Below are 19,358 nucleotides of genomic sequence, written 5' to 3'. Positions count from 1 at the left end.
ACTGGGAGACACCACTTATCCTTGTACCCCTGACATGGGTGGCTAGGTGGTGCAGGTGGAGCCACCAGTCCTCAGGCTCCTGATTTGGGTAGGTGAGGACCCTGCTTATTAGAGCAGTGTCAAGCATCAAGAACCCACCTCGCCACTGCACAGCTGAAACCGTTAAAGTCAGACCTTAGGCCACACACCCTTGCACTGTAACAAGAACCCAGCTCCTGAAATGGGCCACACAGTTCTATGCAGGGGTGAAAGCCATTCAAAGTCTATGGTCCACTTGTGCCTGGACAGGAGCTGCTTCTGCCCTGAGTTTCCAGCTTAGAGGAGCCATCAGATTATTTTTTCCCTGTTTGTTAATTTGTTCCTTCTCCAGTGGCTCTGGTTGCATGCCAGGACCTATCTCAGGCCCAGGGAAATCGAATGTCACTGAAGCCAGCTCGGGGGCCTGGGACAGAGGGTGAGGGATCAGATAAATGGGAGAGAGTTCTTTTGAAAGGGGAGGTATTTGATCTGTGCAGTGAATTAAATGCTAGCACTTATGCCGAGAGCGCTGTTCTTCTCTGATTCTGGAGGCATGAGTAGACTCTGTGCCACTGGCTCTCTGTGGCTAGGGAAACCGTGTACAGAAAGCTACTGCCAGCCCTTCTGCAGTCACACCAGCAGATCAGGGATGAGGGGCGCTGGTTCCCACTGAGTTAGGTCCGGCAACTTCTTGGTGCTTCTGAACCATATCTCCCTCCCTCTGTTGCTAAGTCCAATTTCTTAACTTTGCCTTTGATGTTCAGGGCTCCTAGCTTGTCATATATATAATCAATTTACTTGTTTTTTCAGGTCTTTGTTGTAAGAGGGACTATCAGAAGCATCTGACTACTCCGCTATCTTGGCCCTGCCTGCATCTGATGCATTCTTGTCTAGCTATATTTGATAGATACTTTTCTAGGTTAGAACATAAGTTTTCCTCATGCTTTCAAAGTAGACATTATGTTCTCATGCCTGACTGATGGAAATTCACAGTCATGGGAATTCTTTCCTTTTTTTTTTTTTGATTCAAAAAATCCTCTTATAAAATGCAATGAAGAAAAGTATGTAAAATTGTTTATTTGCATTTTATGAATTCCTAACTTGGATTATTTCTAGCATAAATATAAATATTGAAAACAACTGCAAATATATCATCACAAAGTTTCACAATCCATATTTGCAACAATGGTTGAGGGCACCTGCTTTCCCTTGGACCATTTCTATTACTATTTTTAAGTCTTCCAATAGCTGATAAACCATTTGGAAAAATGATGAATTCCAGCTGCGATTTTAATTTAAATTTATTTTTTAGTGAAATTAGATAAATTTCCATGAATATATTAGTGCCTTCTTATCTTCTACTGGACTCTCCTGACATATATTTTGCTCATTTTTATACTTTTATATTGATTTGAGGAGTGCTGAGCTATGACTGCCAGTCAAAAGGTCGGCAGTTTGAATCCAGCGGGTGCTCCTTGGAAACCCTATGGGGCAGTTCCACTCTGTCAAAATTGACTCAATGACTTGGTTTATATGTATCATAAAGACAGGAAAGAAAGAAGAGACCAAAATGGATGTCAAAAGAGACTTCGAAACTTTCTCTAAAATATCCGGTAGCTAAAGGGAATAGAAGAAATTAAGAAGTAGAAGAGCTGAACAGAAGATTCAAAGGGCAGCTTGAAAGACAAAATAAAATATTATAATGAACTGTGCAAAGATCTGGAGCTAGAAAATCAAAAGGGAACAAAACTCTCAGTATTTCTCAAGCCAAAAGAACTGAAGAAAAATTCAAGCTGCAAGTTGCAATATCGAAGGATTCTATGGGCAAAATATTGGACAGCTCAGGAAACATCGAGAGAAAGATGGAAGGAATACGCAGAGTCATTATACCAAAACTAATTGGCCAATGTTCAACATTTCAGGATGTAGCATATGATCAAGATCCAATGGTACTGCAGGAAGAAGTCCATGCTATGCTGAAAGGCATGGCAAAAAACAAGGGTCCAGGAACTGGTAGAATACCAATTGAGATGTTTCAACAAACAAATGCAGCACTGGAAGTGCTCACTTGTCTATGCCAAGAAATTTGGAAGAGAGCTACCTGGCCAACCAACTGGAAGAGAGCCAATATATATGCCTATTCCCAAGAAAGGAGGTCCAATCAAATGCAGAAATTCTTGAACAATATCATTAATATCACATACAAGCAAAATTTTGCTAAAGATCATTCAAAAGTGGCTGTAGCAGTGTATTGACAGGGAACTGCCAGAAGTTCAAGATGAATTCAGGAGAGGATATGGAATGAGGGATATCATTGCTGATGTCAGATGGATCCTGGCTGAAAGCAGAGAATACCAGAAAGATGTTTACCTGTGTTTTATTGACTATGCAAAGACATTCGACTGTGTGGATCATAACCAATTACGGATAACATAGCAAAGAATGGGAATTTAGAGCACTGAATTTTGCTCATGAGAAACTTGGACATAGATCAAGAGGCAATCGTTCCAACAGAACAAGGGGATACTTCATGGTTTAAAGTTAAGAAAGATGTGCATCAGGTTTGTATCTTTTCACCATACTTATTCAATCTGTACGCTGACCAAGTAACCTGAGAAGCCAGACTGTATAGAAGAATTTGGCATCAGGATTAGAGGAAGACTCATTAACAACCTGTGATATGCAGATGACAAGACGATGCTTACTGAAAGTGAAGAGGACTTGAAGTACTTAGTGATAAAGATCAAAAACCACAGCCTTCATTATAGATTACACCTCAACATAAAGAGAACAGAAATCCTCACAACCAGACCACTAAGAAAAGTCATGATAAAAGGAGAAAATATTGAACTTGTCAAGGATTTCATTTTACTTGGAGAGACAATCAAAGCAGCATTCAAGAAATCAAATGACGTGTTACTTTAGGCAAATCTGCTGCAAAAGACTTCCTTAAAGTGTTAAAAAGCAAAGATGTCACTTTAAGGACCACGGAGTGCCTGATTCAAGCCATGGTGTTTTCAACTGCCTTATATGTGTGTGAAAGCTGGACAAGGAGTAAGGAAGATCAAAGAAGAGTTGGTGCCTTTGAATAATGGTTTTAGTGAAGAATATTTAATGTACCGTGGACTGCCAAAAGGAGAAAAAAATCTGTCTTGGAAGAAGTACAGCAAGAATATCCTACTGAGCAGTTACATCTCTCTTATAGGGTTGCTGTAAGTTGGAATCAACTCAATAACAATGGTTTTCATTTGGTTTAAGTGGAGTTCAAGGAAAAAATGTTTTATATAAATATCACAAAATACATTTCCTAAATATAAATTGATAATTTATATTTAGGAAATGTATAAGTTTTGTTGCATTTTTTACTTATGAGAAAATAAAATTTGTAACTCTTCACGGTTATACTTTATCTATATTAATGGGGTGCCAATTATACTTTCTGAGCATTCTTTTTAGTTCATATGATTTTTCAGTTGAGTCTAATAGTGTTTCAGGTTGATTATATCATACGTAAATACCATTCGTTTTTGCTAGCTTTTCAAAGGTAAGATATTTTTAGTTCCAGTGTTGTTTGCCATTATATCCAGGTCTACAATTTCCAAGAAAAATGTTGAGTATTTGATCCTTAATGCTTGATTGTAACATTGATGGAAAACATTAACAGTGTTTTATTTTCCATTTAAACTATGTATGCATTTTATCATATTACAGATTTTTTTTTCTGCCTCTTCTAGACTATCAAAAAAAAATTAGTATGTTTGTATTTAGTGTTCTATGGGAATTTGCATTATTTTTTACCAAAAATGTTTATCCCCCACTTATGTGATGTCAGGGTTTTTCTCTAATTTGGACTCATCATTGACTTCTCTCTTTCTCTAACATCTTATATACAACACTTTCTGTTGGTTGTATCTTCAGAATAGATTCCATATCTGCCCACATATAAATTACTCCCTTGCCAACACCCTGGGCCTGGCTGCCATTACAGCTTGCTCAGACACTGCAAGGGCCTCCTAACTGCTCTCCCAACCTTCAATTTTTCCCTCTAGAGTCTAATCAGACAACAACCAGGGGGAAGTTCTTAAAACATTACTCAGGTGATATGTCTCTCTGATCAAATCTTTTCAAAGATTTTAAATAAATCCAAGTCCTTTAGGCTGCCATGATAGTCTTTTGGACATATCTCTCACCTCACTACAGAGCACCCCTCTCTCCCTTGATTTCTGTTGTGCATCCTCCTTGTTTTGTTTCATTGCCTCCAGGCCTTTGGACTGGGGTTGGTTCTCTCTCCTAGCATTTTTTTCTTTTTTTTTGCATATTTTCCTGTTGGTTGTCTCTCCCCTTTCTTTCAGATCTCTGCTCAGATACCACTCTTAAGAAAGGACTTTGCTGACCAACTAGTTTAACCTATAAATTAACATTCTACTTCAATGCCTTGCTCATTTTGTAAGCATTAGCATTACTTTGAATTTTACTGTATCTCTATTTGTATATGCATTTTTTGTGTATTTCTACATTGGAATGTAAGTTTCTGATGGGCAGAGATTTGTCTGATGGTTTACTTCTGTTTCTATGGGACCTGAAACAGCAGTTGACAAACAATATGCACTTACTTAATATTTTTAAATGAATGGATTATTGTACTGGTCCTATTGTAGGGCCATCTTAGGAATTTTGTAATTACAAATATATGTTTAAAATACAGTATCTTTTTTATCTACTGACAGCATTCATTTTCTGGGATTTGATTTATGGTATTAAATAATATGCATAAGTGAGGCTTGTCCAACTTTATATTTTTGTTCTTTTTATCAAATGTTTCAGTGATAATGCCATAAATATTCATGATATATTGATAACAATTTCTGATAACAATTAAGTAGCAACTACAATATACCAAGCAGTGTTCTACACATTTTGTTTATAATAAGTCACTTAACTTTCACAGGGAGTCCCTAGTTGCACTAAAAAAAAAAAAAAATTTTTTTTTTTTTTTTTGCTGTTAACCAAAATATTTGTGGCTTCAGTCTGCCCAGAGGCACCTCAGAAGAAAGACCTAGTGATCTACCTCCAAAAGGTCACAGCAACTGAAAGCCCTACAGAGTATGGGTTTGCCATGAGATGAAATCAGTTGGATGGCAACTAGTTAATCCTCACAACATCAAAACCTATTACTTCTATTGAATCTGTTACTGTTGTTACTGCCATTGTACAGATGACAAAGTTGAGGCTCAGAGAGGTTAAGTAACTTGTTCTTGGTCATGCAACTAGAATTCGTATGATTATTATTAATCACACGGTTTTGTTCTATTTTATATTCTCCATTGTCTAAACAGAAGCATCGCAAAAGGGGGGCAGAGGAGGGCACGTGCGCCAGGGTCCAAGTCCAAGGGTGCAGCAGAGAAGGTACAGAATGCTTTTAGGCGCCACAAATATGAAAGCCAGACAAGAGGGGGGACATTTCTGCTGACTCATCAACATCTATTCGTCTTGAAATTTGGGATAGGGAAAGGCTGAACTTAGAGATTGCCCCTGGAAATGCCTTACCCTCACTATGCCCTGTGTCTGAAATTTATTACAAAGTATAAGAATTGCAAGTTTCTTGATATTTTGATAAAAGTAACATAAAAATTATATGACAGTGATTTGCTTTGGATTTTAATGGTTCAGTAGCTTTCTAGTTTAGGTATTTTCTACTCAGTGTTTTTTTGGTATTTTATTGATTATATTTTGTTAATGTATATCTGTGAACAGACTTACACGCATGTATATGAACACACTCATGCATGCACACACTCCTACACTCATGAACACACATATCCACTTAAGGATTTCACGGATAAAATTATAATATTGACATGAAGGTAGATCTCAATAATTCTTGAGATATAGAAAGTTAATGGTTAAGAAGACTAAATTCCATCAATACTGTTTATATATTCTATGCAAATCTAATAAAAATCACAACAAAATTTGTAAAGAAAATGACAAACTAATTCTAAAACTTACGTAGGTATGTAAAGGCCCAATAGTAGCTAGAGTAGTACTAAAAAATAAGTAACAGCCCCTACCAGATACCTGACATTTTGTAATAAATGAACAGTGCTGTGTCCTTATTTAAATAAACAGACTTCTCATTTGACTAAATCGTTTATGTCATTGTTTAATTTCTATCTCTATGTTTACAACTACCAAATTTATATCTCCAAATAGAATCTCTTCCCTGAAATCTATGGTTGAATATCAACTTCCAAGTTAATCTCTCCATGAGGATATATGTTAAGTATTCAAAGTTGACATATTTGAAGTTTAAAGGTTGATTAGGCTCTCCAAGATATTTTCCTGCTCAATCTTCATCCTATCAATAAATGATGCCTTTATTCAACCAAAGCTTTAGTAGCATCCCTGACTCCACTGTTCTCTCAAAGAATGCATTATTCAGCATTTGCTCATTGTCTTCAGGATTTTGCTACTTTTGCTATTTTCCATACTTGATGGTTCAAGTCATCATACTTACTCACCTGTACTTTTGTAATATCTATCTAAATTGTCTTACTGTGCCCATCTTTGTACCATAAAGCACATGGAATAATCCATTTAAAGTATGTTAGATTTTATTACGGTTCTATTCAATTTTACAAAAACCTGAGTTGAATGGAAAGCTTTTAAAATTAAACTCAAGGCCCAACTCCACCTGGCCTCCATTGTTGTGTGCTCCTCAATTCCTATTACATCACTGGGCTCTTTCATTGTATTACAGCTATATTTTGCTGAGGTTTCTTCTTTGGATACTAACTCATCTCTTATTTCAGGGCTTTAGCCAGTTCATTTGCTTTGAGCAGTCTGCTTCTAGAAATGATAGAGAGACTTCATCCCTGAACCAGTTACTATCTTGTCCTTTACCCTACTTTTTTAATTTTTCTTCAGAGAGCAAGGCACCATCTAACTATATATGTAATTATGTGTATCTATTTCTGTCTACTACTAGAAAAAGAATTGATGCATGCAAACTCCAGTGTTGATGAAGAATATTGAATATACCATAGACTCCCAATAGAATGAATGTTTACTCATTCAGTCTTAGAAGAAATACAACCAAAATGTACCTTAGAAATTAGGACGGTGTTTTAGTCATCTAATGCTGGTATATCAGAAATACCACAGGAGGATGGCTTTAACAAAGAAAAATTTATTCTGTCACTGTCTAGTAGGCTACAAGTCCAAATTCAGGTCGTCGGCTCCAGGGGAAGCCTTTCTCTCTCTGTCTGCTCTGGAGGAATGCCCTTGTCATCAATCTTCCCTTGGTCTGGGAGCATCTCAGTGCAGGAATCTCAGACCCAAAGGACATGCTCTGCTCCAGCACTCCTTTCTTGGTGGTATGAGGCCTCCATGTCTCTCTTCTCACTTCTCTCTTTTGTATCTCAAAAGAGATCCACTTAAGACACTACCTGATCTTATAGATTTCATCAACATAACTTCTGCTAATACATTTTATTACATCATAGTGATAGGGTGTACAACACTTAGCGAAACCACATCAGATCGTAAAATGATAGGCAGTCATAGAATCGGACAAGGGAATCATGACCTAGGCAAGTTGACAGATATTTTGGGGGGGACACAATTCAATCCATGACAGCTGGTGAGACTTCAAATTGCTTACTTTGGACATGTCATCAGGAAAAACCAATTGCTAGGAAAAGGTACCATGTTTGGTAAAGTAGAGAGCCAACCAAAATGGGGGAAACCCTCAGTGAGACGGAATAACCCAATAGCTGCAACAATGGACTCAAAACACCAAAGATCATGAAGATGTTACAGGACATGGCAATCTTTCATTTTATTATGCATAAAGTCACCGTAACTCGGAACCAACTTGATGGCAGCTAACAACAACTAGAATGCATATACTTTGACATCCTGCTTTGGTATCTGAAAAAAATATTTGTGTCCAGAAAGTATTTCTTGGATGAGTGAATGCAACTTGTGTAGGTTAGATTATTAGTCACCAAATATTGACATTATTCCCCTGCTTGCCCCCCCCCCACAGACCTACACTGTCCCCATGGGAGGAGTATATTTCCTGACCCATTGACACTAGTCTTGGCCATGTTACTTGGTTAATGGAATGTGGATATGAGTGTGAGTGTGGTGTTTCCCAGCCTAGTCTGTAAGAGACTTCTCCTCTGAAAGCTTGAAGTTCTACCATGAGATGAACTTGCCTCAAGTGTCTGCCGCCCCTTCAACTTGTCCAAGGAAATTAAGAGATGCATGGAAACAACCTCAACCCAAAACCTAGCTGATCTGTAGAGTTGCATGAAATACTTTTTATTACATGTCACTAAGATTTTGTGGTTGTCTTTTATGCATCATTGTTGTAGTAAAATTCTGACTAATATCCCAACCCAGTGCCTTCGAGTCAATTCCATGACTAATATAGGAACATGATATGGAAGCCAAATACAGACCTAATGGTATATGAAGTATATGATTAATTCACTATACCTAGAAACAAGGGAAAGGGTTATCCTTGGTGCATCCTGAGTAGCAGGGTATTTCTCATCTCTTCCACATCAGGATTTGCCATATGACTTGCTGGGCAAATGGAATATGAATGAAGTGAAAGATTCCACATTCAAACAGAAGAATTAAGTGCCATTTACCTGGTTCCATCCATATTCCTATGCATTTGCCATGATAGTGACTAACATAAGAGCTGCTAACCAGAAATGAAACAGGAAAGATGATAATACAGAGCAGATTTGCACTTGACTCACACCCAAGAGGTATTATAAATGAGAAATATCCCCACATTTTAAGTCAATGAAACTTGTGGATTGTCAATCAACTAGGATAGAGTTCAAGCCCAGTTCCAAGGATATAACCCAACCATTTCACCAATAACAGTAATCCCATTTGTCGTGATTATTTCTGGAGCATGAATTAAACCAGATGTTGTCTAATTAGGTCAACTGTTTATTTATTCTAGAAGGGGTTCATGCACCTGTAATTATTATACAAGTTTGAACTCAGGTTTTTTTTTTTTTTTAACCCAGTTAACACAAATTTTAACTGATTTAGTGATAATGCAAAAAAAGTGCTGCTGCTGATGATAATGGTGATGATATACACCCGTCCCAACCCATATGTATTTTATATAATTAATACTGACAGGAGCTTGGGTGAAATTTTGACTTGCTCTACAAGCATGACTAGAAACCAGTGAGATATCACAGGTGTCTCCTATGAACAATAGGCATATTGGTTTTGACAGACCCTAAACCAAAGATGTCCCTATAATAGCTGACTTGAATATCATATTTTTAATACCATTAGGTGATCATTTATATATTTTTATAACTGGTCCTTATTAATGGTAAGATAAACGGGACATTAATAGATTTGAATATCAGTATAACAACAGAGAACTGCAAAAAATTCAAGCCAGATTCAGAAGAGGGAGTGGAACCAGGGATATCATTGCTGATGTCAGATGGATCCTGGCTGAAAGCAGAGAATATCAGAAGGATGTTTACTTGTGTTTTACTGGCTATGCAAAGGCATTTGACTATGTGTGGATCATAACAAATTATGGATAACATTGTGAAGAATGGGAATTCCAGAACACATAATTGTGTTATCAGGAATCTGTACATGGATCAAGAGGCAATTGTTCAGACAGAACATGGGGAGACTGAGTAGTTTACTGTGAAGAAAGGTGAATGTCAGGGTTGTGTCCTTTCACCATACCTATTCAATCTCTATGCTGAGCAAATAATCTGAGGAACTGGACTGTATGAAGAAGAATGAGGTATCAGAATTGGAGGAAGACTCATTACAGCCTGCATTATGCAGATGACACAACCTTGCTTGCTGAAAGTGAAGAGGATTTGAAGCATTTACTGAGGAAAATCAAACACTACAGCCTTCATTATGGATTACACTTCAACACAAAAAAACAAAAATCCTCACAACTGGACCAATAAGCCAAACCACGATAAACAGAGAAAAGATTGAAGTTGTCAAGGATTTCATTTTACTTGGATCCACAATCAATACCATAGCAGCAGCAATCAAGAAATCAAAAGATGCTATTTCCAGAGGCAGAGCCAAGGTGGCAGAATAGACAGGCGCTTCCAGCGAGCTCTCTTTACAACAAACACCTGAAAAAAACAAGTGAAACAAGTATATTTATGACAAGCTAGGAGCCCTGAGTATCAAAGGCAAGCTTAGAAAAAGAACTGAGGGGCAGGGGGAGGAAGAGATGGTTCAGAAGTGGAGAGGAGTTACCAGACCTGAATCATGGGGAGCCCTTAGGCCCCATTCCCAGGAGCTGCAGTGGCGGGTTGGTACTAGTGTTCAGCCACAGTTTCCTCAGGGAGAAGCAGCCAGCCATACAGCCTACTCAGACCTCTGGAACCAGAGAAGAATGGCCCTCTCAGCAAAAGCTAATTACCTGCATATATTTCACTGCACCCCCCACTCTGCCCCCCCGCCCCCCCCTACTCCCAAGATGGCTTCAGTGGCTGACTTCCCTGGGCCTGAGATAGGTCCTGTTGAGAGCCTAGACCTATCCTCATGGGCTTTGAGAAGGAATAAATTTGCAATTGGGGAAAAACATAATTTACCAGCTCCATTAACTGGGGAAGCTCAGGACAGAAGCAGCTCCTGATCAGATGTAAACGGTCTGTGGACTTTGACAACCTTTCCCCTCTGCATGGACCTGTCTGGGCCTATTTCAGGAGAATAGGCCCCTGTTGGCAAACACCAACTATTTCAGCTGTGTGGTGGAGAGGTGGGTGTTTGATGTTTGACATTGCTTTGCCTATTAAACAGGGTCCTCACCTACCCATATCAGGGGCCTAAAGACAGATGGCTCCACTCAGGTCACCCAGCCACCCGCAAAAGGGGTCTGAGGATAACTGGTACTTCTCAGTCCTTACAACAAAAAAATATTGGGTGCCCATGGTCTGTCTGAAGAACCCACCCAACTGTACACTCTAGGGAATAGGGGCACACTTTCCTCAGAGACACTTGGGGGATGATTCTCAGCCCCCTGCCTTGTTCAGAGTATGACCATCTGCTACAACCAGATACAGGTACCTGCACCAATCACCCCTGCCCCTCTAAGGGTGTGGGACACAGCCTGCACCACACACTTGATGATCAGCTACCTAGACACCTGAGCTGAATTCATACAAGAAAACTGAATGCACTCCTAGACTGATCTACCTGATAACAGCTCTAACCATCTGGTGAGAGGACATCTGAGCTCCAAAAGTGAAAATAATCAAGTTAGCTCACTCAAGCAACCATCTGGGCATATCAAAACAAAACAAAGCAAGAAGCTATGACACAGTAAGCAAACATAAAATAAACTAATGCAATAACTTATAGATGGCTCAAAAAAAAACAGTCAATTTCAAGTCACATAAAGAAACAGACCATAATTACCTCAACAAACTCTCAAAACAAAGAATCAAGGGATCTTCTAGATGAAAGTGCATTCCTGGAATTACCAGAGGCAGAAAACAAAACATTAATATGCAGAACCTTTCAAGACATCAAGAAGGAAATAAGGCAATGTGCAGAACAAGCCAAGGAACATACAGATAAAGCAATTGAAAAAATTAAAAAGATTATTCAGGAACATAATGAAAAATTTCATAAGCTGGAAAAATCCATAGACAGACAGCAATCAGAAATTCAGAAAATTAACAATAAAAATAAAGAAATAGACAACTCAATAGAAAGCCAGAGAAGCAGATTTGAGCAAATGGAAGGCAGAATTTCTGAACTTGAAGATAAAGCACTTGGCAGTCATATGTTTGAAGAAAAATCAGATAAAAGAATTTTTAAAAAATGAAGAAAGCTTAAGAATCATGGCAGACTGTATCAAGGGAAATAACCTACGAATGATTGGAGTATCAGAACAGGGAGGGATAACACAAAATACAGAGAAAATTGTTGAAGATTTTTTAGCAGAAAACTTCCTTGATATCATGAAAGAGGAGAAGATATCTATCCAAGATACTCGTCTAACTGAACATGAGGCAGATGTCAAAAGAAAGTCTCCAAGACAGATTATACTTGAACTTGCCAAAACCAAAGATAAAGAAAGAATTTTAAGAGCAGCTAGGGATAAAGGAAAAGTCACCTAGAAAGGAGAGCCAATAAGAATAAGCTTGGACTACTAGGCAGAAACCACACAGGCAAGAAGGCAATGGGATGACATATAAAAAGTTGAAGGAAAAAATTGCCAGCCAAGAATCATATAGCCAGCAAAAATGTCTCTCAAATATAAAGGTGAAATTAAGACATTTCCAGATAAACAGAAGTTTAGAGAATTCATAAAAACCAACGCAAAACTACAAGAAACACTAAAGGGAGTTCTTTGGCTAGAAAATTGATAATATCAGGTATCAACCCAAGACTAGAACACTGGGCAGAGCAACCAGAAGTCAACCTAGATAGGGAAATCCAAAAAAACAAAGCAAGATTATTAAAAAAAAAAAACCCTCAAAAAAGGGTAACAGCAATGTTATCATAGAAAAGAAGACAACATTAGAATAATAAAGAGGGAGTAAGAAATGTTATCATACACCTTCCATATGGAGTGGAAAATACGGCAATACAAAGAAATAAAAGTTACATTTAAATTTAGAAAAATAGGGGTAAATAATAAGGTAACCACAAAGGAGACAAGCTACCCTACTCATTAAAAAAAAAAAAAAAAAAATAGAGACTCAGCAGAAACAAAATCAACAACAACAGATATGAGGAAAGGACAATATATAAAGAAAATCTACTCAGCACATAAAATCAAGTGGGAAAAAGAAACTGTCAATACACAAAAAAAGACATCAAAATGATAGCACTAAATTCACACCTATCCATAATTACTCTGAATGTAAATGGACTAAATGTACCAATAAAGAGTCAGAGAGTCTCAGACTGGATAAAGAAACACGATCTGTCTATATGCTGCCTACAAGAGACACACCTTAGACTTAGAGACACAAACTAAAACTCAAAGGATGGAAAAAAATATATCAAGCAAACAATAAGCAAAAAAGAGCAGGAGTAGCAATATTAATTTCTGACAAAATAGGCTTTAAAGTTAAATCCATCAGAAAAGATAAGGAAGGACACTATATAATGATTAAAGGGACAATACACCAAGAAGCTATAACCATATTAAATATTTACACACCCAATGACAGGGCTGCAAGATACATAAAACAAACTCTATCAGCATTGAATAGTGAGATAGATAGCTCCACAATAATACTGGGAGACTTCAACACACCACTTTCGCTGAAGAACAGGATATCCAGAAAGAAGCTCAGTAAAGACACGGAAGATCTAAATGCCACAATCAACTAACATGACCTCATAGACATATACAGAACACTCTACCCAACAGCAACCAACTAAACTTTCTTTTCTAGTGCACATGGAACATTCTCTAGAATAGACCACATATTAGGTCATAAAGCAAGCCTTAGCACAATCCAAAACACTGAAATATTACAAAGCATTTTCTCTGACCAGAAGGCCATAAAAGTGGAAATCAATAACAGGAAAAGCAAGAAAAAGAAATCAAACACTAACTAAACAATACCCTGCTCAAAAAAGATTGGATTATAGAAGACATTAAAAAAAAAAAAATAAGGATGGAATAAAGAAATTCATAGAATCCAATAAGATGAAAACACTTCCTAACAGAACCTTTGGGACACAGCAAAAGCGGTGCTCAGAGGCCAATTTATATCAATAAATGCACACATACAAAAAGAAAAAATGGCCAAAATGAAAGAATTATCTCTACAACTTGAAGAAATAGAAACAGAGCAACAACAACAAAAAAAACTCACAGACATTAGAAGAAAACAAATAATAAAAATTAGAGCAGAACTAAATGAAATAGAAAACAGAAAAACAATTGAAAGAATTAATAAGACCAAAAGCTAGTTTTTTTGAAAAAAATCAACAAAATTGATAAACTACTGGCCAAACTGACAAAAGAAAAACAGGAGAGGAACCAAATAACCCGAATAAGAAATGAGATGGGCGATATTACAACACACCCAACTGAAATTAAAAGAATCATATCAGATTACTCTGAAAAATTGTACTCTAACAATTTGAAAACCTAGAAGAAATGGATGAATTCCTAGAAACACATTACCTACTTAAACTAACACAAACAGAGGTAGTACAACTAAATAGAGCCATAACAAAAGACGAAGCGAAAAGGCTAATCAAAAAACTGCCCCCCCCCCCAAAAGCTCTGGCCCGGACAGTTTCACTGAAGAGTTCTACCAAACTTTCAGAGAAGGGATAACACCACTACTACTACAGGTATTTCAGAGAACAGAAAAGGACAGAATACTCCCAAACTCATTCTATGAAGCCACCATATCCCTGATACCAAAACCACATAAAGACATCACACACACACAAAAAATTACAGACCTATATCCCTCATGAACTTAGATGCCAAAATCCTCAACAAAACTCTAGCCAATAGAGTTCAACAACATATCAAAAAAAAATAATTCACCATGACCAAGTGGGATTCATACCACGTATACAGGAATGTTTCAACATTAGAAAAACCATTAATGTAATCCATCATATAAATAAAACAAAAGACAAGAATCACATGATTTCATCAATTGATGCAGAAAAGGCATTTGACAAAGTTCAACACCATTCATGACAAAAACTCTCAGCAAAATAGGAATACAAGGAAAATTCCTCAACATAATAAAGGGCATTGATACAAAACCGATAGCCAACATCATCCTAAATGGAGAGAGCCTGAAAGTATTCCCCTTGAGATAGGGAACCAGACAAGGATGCCCTTTATCACCACTCTTATTGAACACTGTGCTGGAGGTCCTACCCATAGCAATTAGGCTAAATAAAGACATAAAGGGCATCCAGATTGGCAAGGAAAAAGTAAAAGTATCTCTATTTGCAGATGACATGATCTTATACACAGAAAACCCTAAGGAATCCTCCAGAAAACTACTGAAACTAATAGAAGAGTTCAGCAGAGTATCAGGATACAAGACAAACATACAAAAATCAGTTGGATTCCTCTACACCAAAAAAAAGAACATCGAAGAGGAAATCACCAAATCAATACCATTTACAATAGCCCCGAAGAAGATAAAATACTTAGGAATACATCTTACCAGAGATGTAAAATACCTAAACATAGAAAACTAGAAGACACTACTGCAAGAAACCAAAAGAGACCTACCTATGTGGAAAAACATACGTTGCTCATGGATAGGAAGACTTAACATTATAAAAATGTCTATTCTACCAAAGGCAATCTATAGATTTAATGCAATTCCGAGCCAAATTCCAACTTTTTAAAAATAATTTGTATTGTGCTTTAAGTGAAAGTTTACAAATCAAGTCAGTCTCTCACATATAAACTTATAATATATGCCTTACTACACAATGAGACAGCCCGCTCCCTCCTTCCAGTCTCTTTTTTGGTGACCATTTTGTAAGCTTCTAACCGTCCCATCTTCCCTCCAAACAGGAGATGCCAACATAGTCTCAGGTGTCCACCTGATACAAGTAGCTCACTCCTCATCATCTCTCTCTCCAATCCATTGTCCAGTCCAATCCATGTCTAATGAGTCCAATGACATTTTTTAATGATAAGTAAAGCATTACTGGAAAAGAAGAATAAAGTGGGAGGCCTCACTCTACCTGATTTTAGAACATATTATACTGCCACAGTAGTCAAAACAGCCTGGTACTCCTACAACAACAGATTCATAGACCACTGGAACAGATTTGAGAATCCAGACATAAATCCATCCACATATGAGCAGTTGATATTTGACTAAGGCACCAAAACAGTTAAATAGGGAAAAGACAGTTTTTTAAACAAATGATGCTGGCATAACTGGATATCCATCTGCAAAAAAATCAAACAAGACCCATAACTCACCCCATGCACAAAAACAAACTCAAAATGGATCAAAGACCTAAATATAAAATCTAAAATGATAAAGATCATGGAAGAAAAAATAGGGACACTGTTCGGAGCCCTAATACATGGCATAAAGAGTATATGAAACATTATTAATAATGCAGAAGAAAAACCAGATAACTGGGGGCTCCTAAAAATCAAACACCTATGCTCATCCAAAGACTTCACCAAAAGAGTTAAAAGATTACCTAGACTGAGGAAAAGTTTTTAGGTATGACATTTCCAATCAGTGCCTGATCCCTAGAATCTACATGATACCGCAAAAATTCAACTACAAAAAGACAAATAACACAATTAAAAAATTGTCAAAAGATATGAACAGACACCTCACTAAAGAAGACATTCAGGTAGCTAACAGATACATGAGGAAATATTCATGGTCGTTAGCCATTAGAGAAATGCAGATCAAAACTACAATGACATTTCATCTCACTCCAACAAGGCTGGCATTAATCCAAAAAACACAAAACAAGAAATGTTGGGGAAGTTGTGGAGAGATTGGAACACTTACACACGGTTGGTGGGAATGTAAAATGGTACAACCACTTTTGAAATCAATTTGGCGCTTCCTTAAAAAGCTACAAATAGAACTACCATAAGATCCAGCAATCCCACTCCTTGGAATATATCCTAGAGAAATAAGAACTTTTACAGGAACAGATATATGCACCCTTATGTTCATTGCAGCACTGTTTAGAATAGCAAAAAGATGGAAGCAACCAAGGTGCCCATCAATGAATGAATGAATAAATAAACTATGGTATATTCACATGACAGAATACTGCGCATTGATAAAGAACAGTGATGAATCTGTGAAACATTTCATAACATGGAGGAACCTGGAAGGCATTATGTTGAGTGAAATTAGTTACAACAGAATAAGTATTGTATAAGACCACTACTATAAAAAAAAAGAAATAGTTTAAACAGAGAAGAAAATATTCTTTGATGGTTAAGAGAGATGGGAGGGAGGGAAGGAGGGAGGGAGGGAAGGAGAGGGATATTCACTAATTAGGTAGTAGAGAAGAACTACTTTAGGTAGTAGATAAGAACTACTTTAGGTGATGGGAAAGACAACACACAATACAGGGGAGGTCAGCACAACTGGACTAAACCAAAAGCAAAGAAGTTTCCTGAATAAACTGAACGCTTCGAAAGCCAGAGTAGCCGGGGCAGGGGTTTGGGGACCATGGTTTCAAGGGACATCTAAGTCAATTGGCATAATAAAATCTATTAAGAAAACCTTCTGCATCCCACTTTGGAGATTGGCATCTGGAGTCTTCGGCCCTAGCAAGCGGCCATCTAAGATGCATCAATTGGTCTCAGTCCACCTGGATCAAAGGAGAATGTAGAACACCAAGGACACAAGGTCATTAAGAGCCCAAGAGACAGAAAGGGCCACATAAACCAGAGACTACATCAGCCTGAGACCAGAAGAACTAGATGGTGCCCAGCTACAACTGATGACTGCCCTGACAGGGAACACAGAGAACCCCTGAGGGAGCAGGAGAGCAGTGGGATGCAGACTCCAAATTCTCGTAAAAAGACCAGACTTAATGGTCTGACTGAGACTAGAAGGACCCTGGTGGTCATGGCCCCCAGACCTTCTGTTGGCCCAGGACAGGAACCAACTCTTCAGACAGGGATTGGACTGGACAATAGGTTGGAGAGGGATGCTGGTGAGGAGTGAGCTTCTTGGATCAGGTGGACACTTGACACTGTGTTGGCATCTCCTGTCTGGAGGGAAGAGGAGAGGGTAGAGAGGGTTAGAAGCTGGAGGAATGGACATGAAAAGAGAGAGTGGAGGGAGGGAGTAGGCTGTCTCATTAGGGAAAGAGCAATTGGGAGTATGTAACAAGGTGTATATAAGTTTTTGTGTGAGAGACTGACTTGATTTGTAAACTTTCGCTTAAAGCACAACAAAAATTAAAAAAAAAAAAAGAAAGAAATCAAAAGACGCGTTGCATTGGGCAAATCTGCTGCAAAGGACTTCTTTAAAGTGTTGAAAAGCAAATATGTCACCTTGAAGACTAAGGTGTGCCTGACCCAAGGCATTGTGTTTTCAATCGCCCAATATGCATGTGAAAACTGGACAATGAATAAGGAAGACCAAACAAGAATTGACGCCTTTGAATTGTGGCGTTGGCAAAGAATATTGAATGCACTGCCAAGAGAAGGAACAAATCTGTCTTGGAAGAAGTACAACCAGAATGCTCCTTAGAAGCAAGGATGGCGAGACTGTGTCTTACATACTTTGGACATGTTGTCAGGAAAGATCAGCTCCTGGAGAAGCACATCATGCTTGGTAAAGTACAGGATCAGCGGAAAAAAAGGAAGACCCTCAAAGAGAGAGATTGACACAGTGGGTGCTACAATGGGCTCCAGGATAGTAACGATTTTAAGAATGGTACAGGACCAGGCAGTGTTTTGTTCTGTGATACATAGGTTGGCTATGAGTCAGAACAGACTTGATGGCACCTAACAACAACAATCAATTTGAAAATGATACCTTCAGTTCTTTTTTACTCCAATTTACTGAACGCTCTGTAATTCTGGTTGACTCATAGTGCCACAGTATTTCAAATTTATTTTCCTAACTTTTTTCAGATTCTTCGAAATCATCCTACTGAGTGATTTGGATAACTTTTATATACAACTTCCATCAACCTAGTTGCATGGTACATTCAAATATTAACAAAAAAAAAAATTAGTCAACCCATTTATTTCAGTCTGATTAGAGCCACTTCATTTCTCACAAAAAGATTTAATAAATATCGAATTATTTTACAAATAGTTGTGTTGACATTTGTAAACATATTCCATTTTCTCATGCTTTACTTGAGTCATATCAAGCCCTGATATCCTCCTTCCTTTTGGGAATGTGAGAGTGGAGAGGCAATTAAGAATAATCCACAGCTGGCTCCAGTCAGGCATCTCCTTTCCATGAACCCTTCCTTTATGATAAAAATCTCACATGAGATGATTCTAGATGATGTAATTATCAAGGAAGAGTAAAATTCCCATGTTTCCATATGAGGTTTCATTTCACTGAGAATTAAGTTACCTTGATTAGTGTTTATTTTCCTCGTGCCACACACAAGCAGTTGCACCTAGAAGATATTGCTTGTTTAAGATATTTCTGTTCATTTGTTTAACTTTAAGAGTCTTCTTTGTGACCCAGTCAAGACAGCCAAATTGCATTTGGTTCTTTTTCTGGTCTTTAGGAGCCAATGATGTAACCACCAGGAAGGTAAGTAGCTATAAAAATGAATGTTTCTGCACAAATGAGTTCAAATGCATGACTGCAGGACATCAG

The sequence above is a fragment of the Loxodonta africana genome, unplaced genomic scaffold, assembly GCF_030014295.1.
Source record: "Loxodonta africana isolate mLoxAfr1 unplaced genomic scaffold, mLoxAfr1.hap2 scaffold_41, whole genome shotgun sequence".
Classification (NCBI taxonomy): Eukaryota; Metazoa; Chordata; class Mammalia; order Proboscidea; family Elephantidae; genus Loxodonta; species Loxodonta africana.
Note: the sequence above shows the minus strand (reverse complement) of the source record.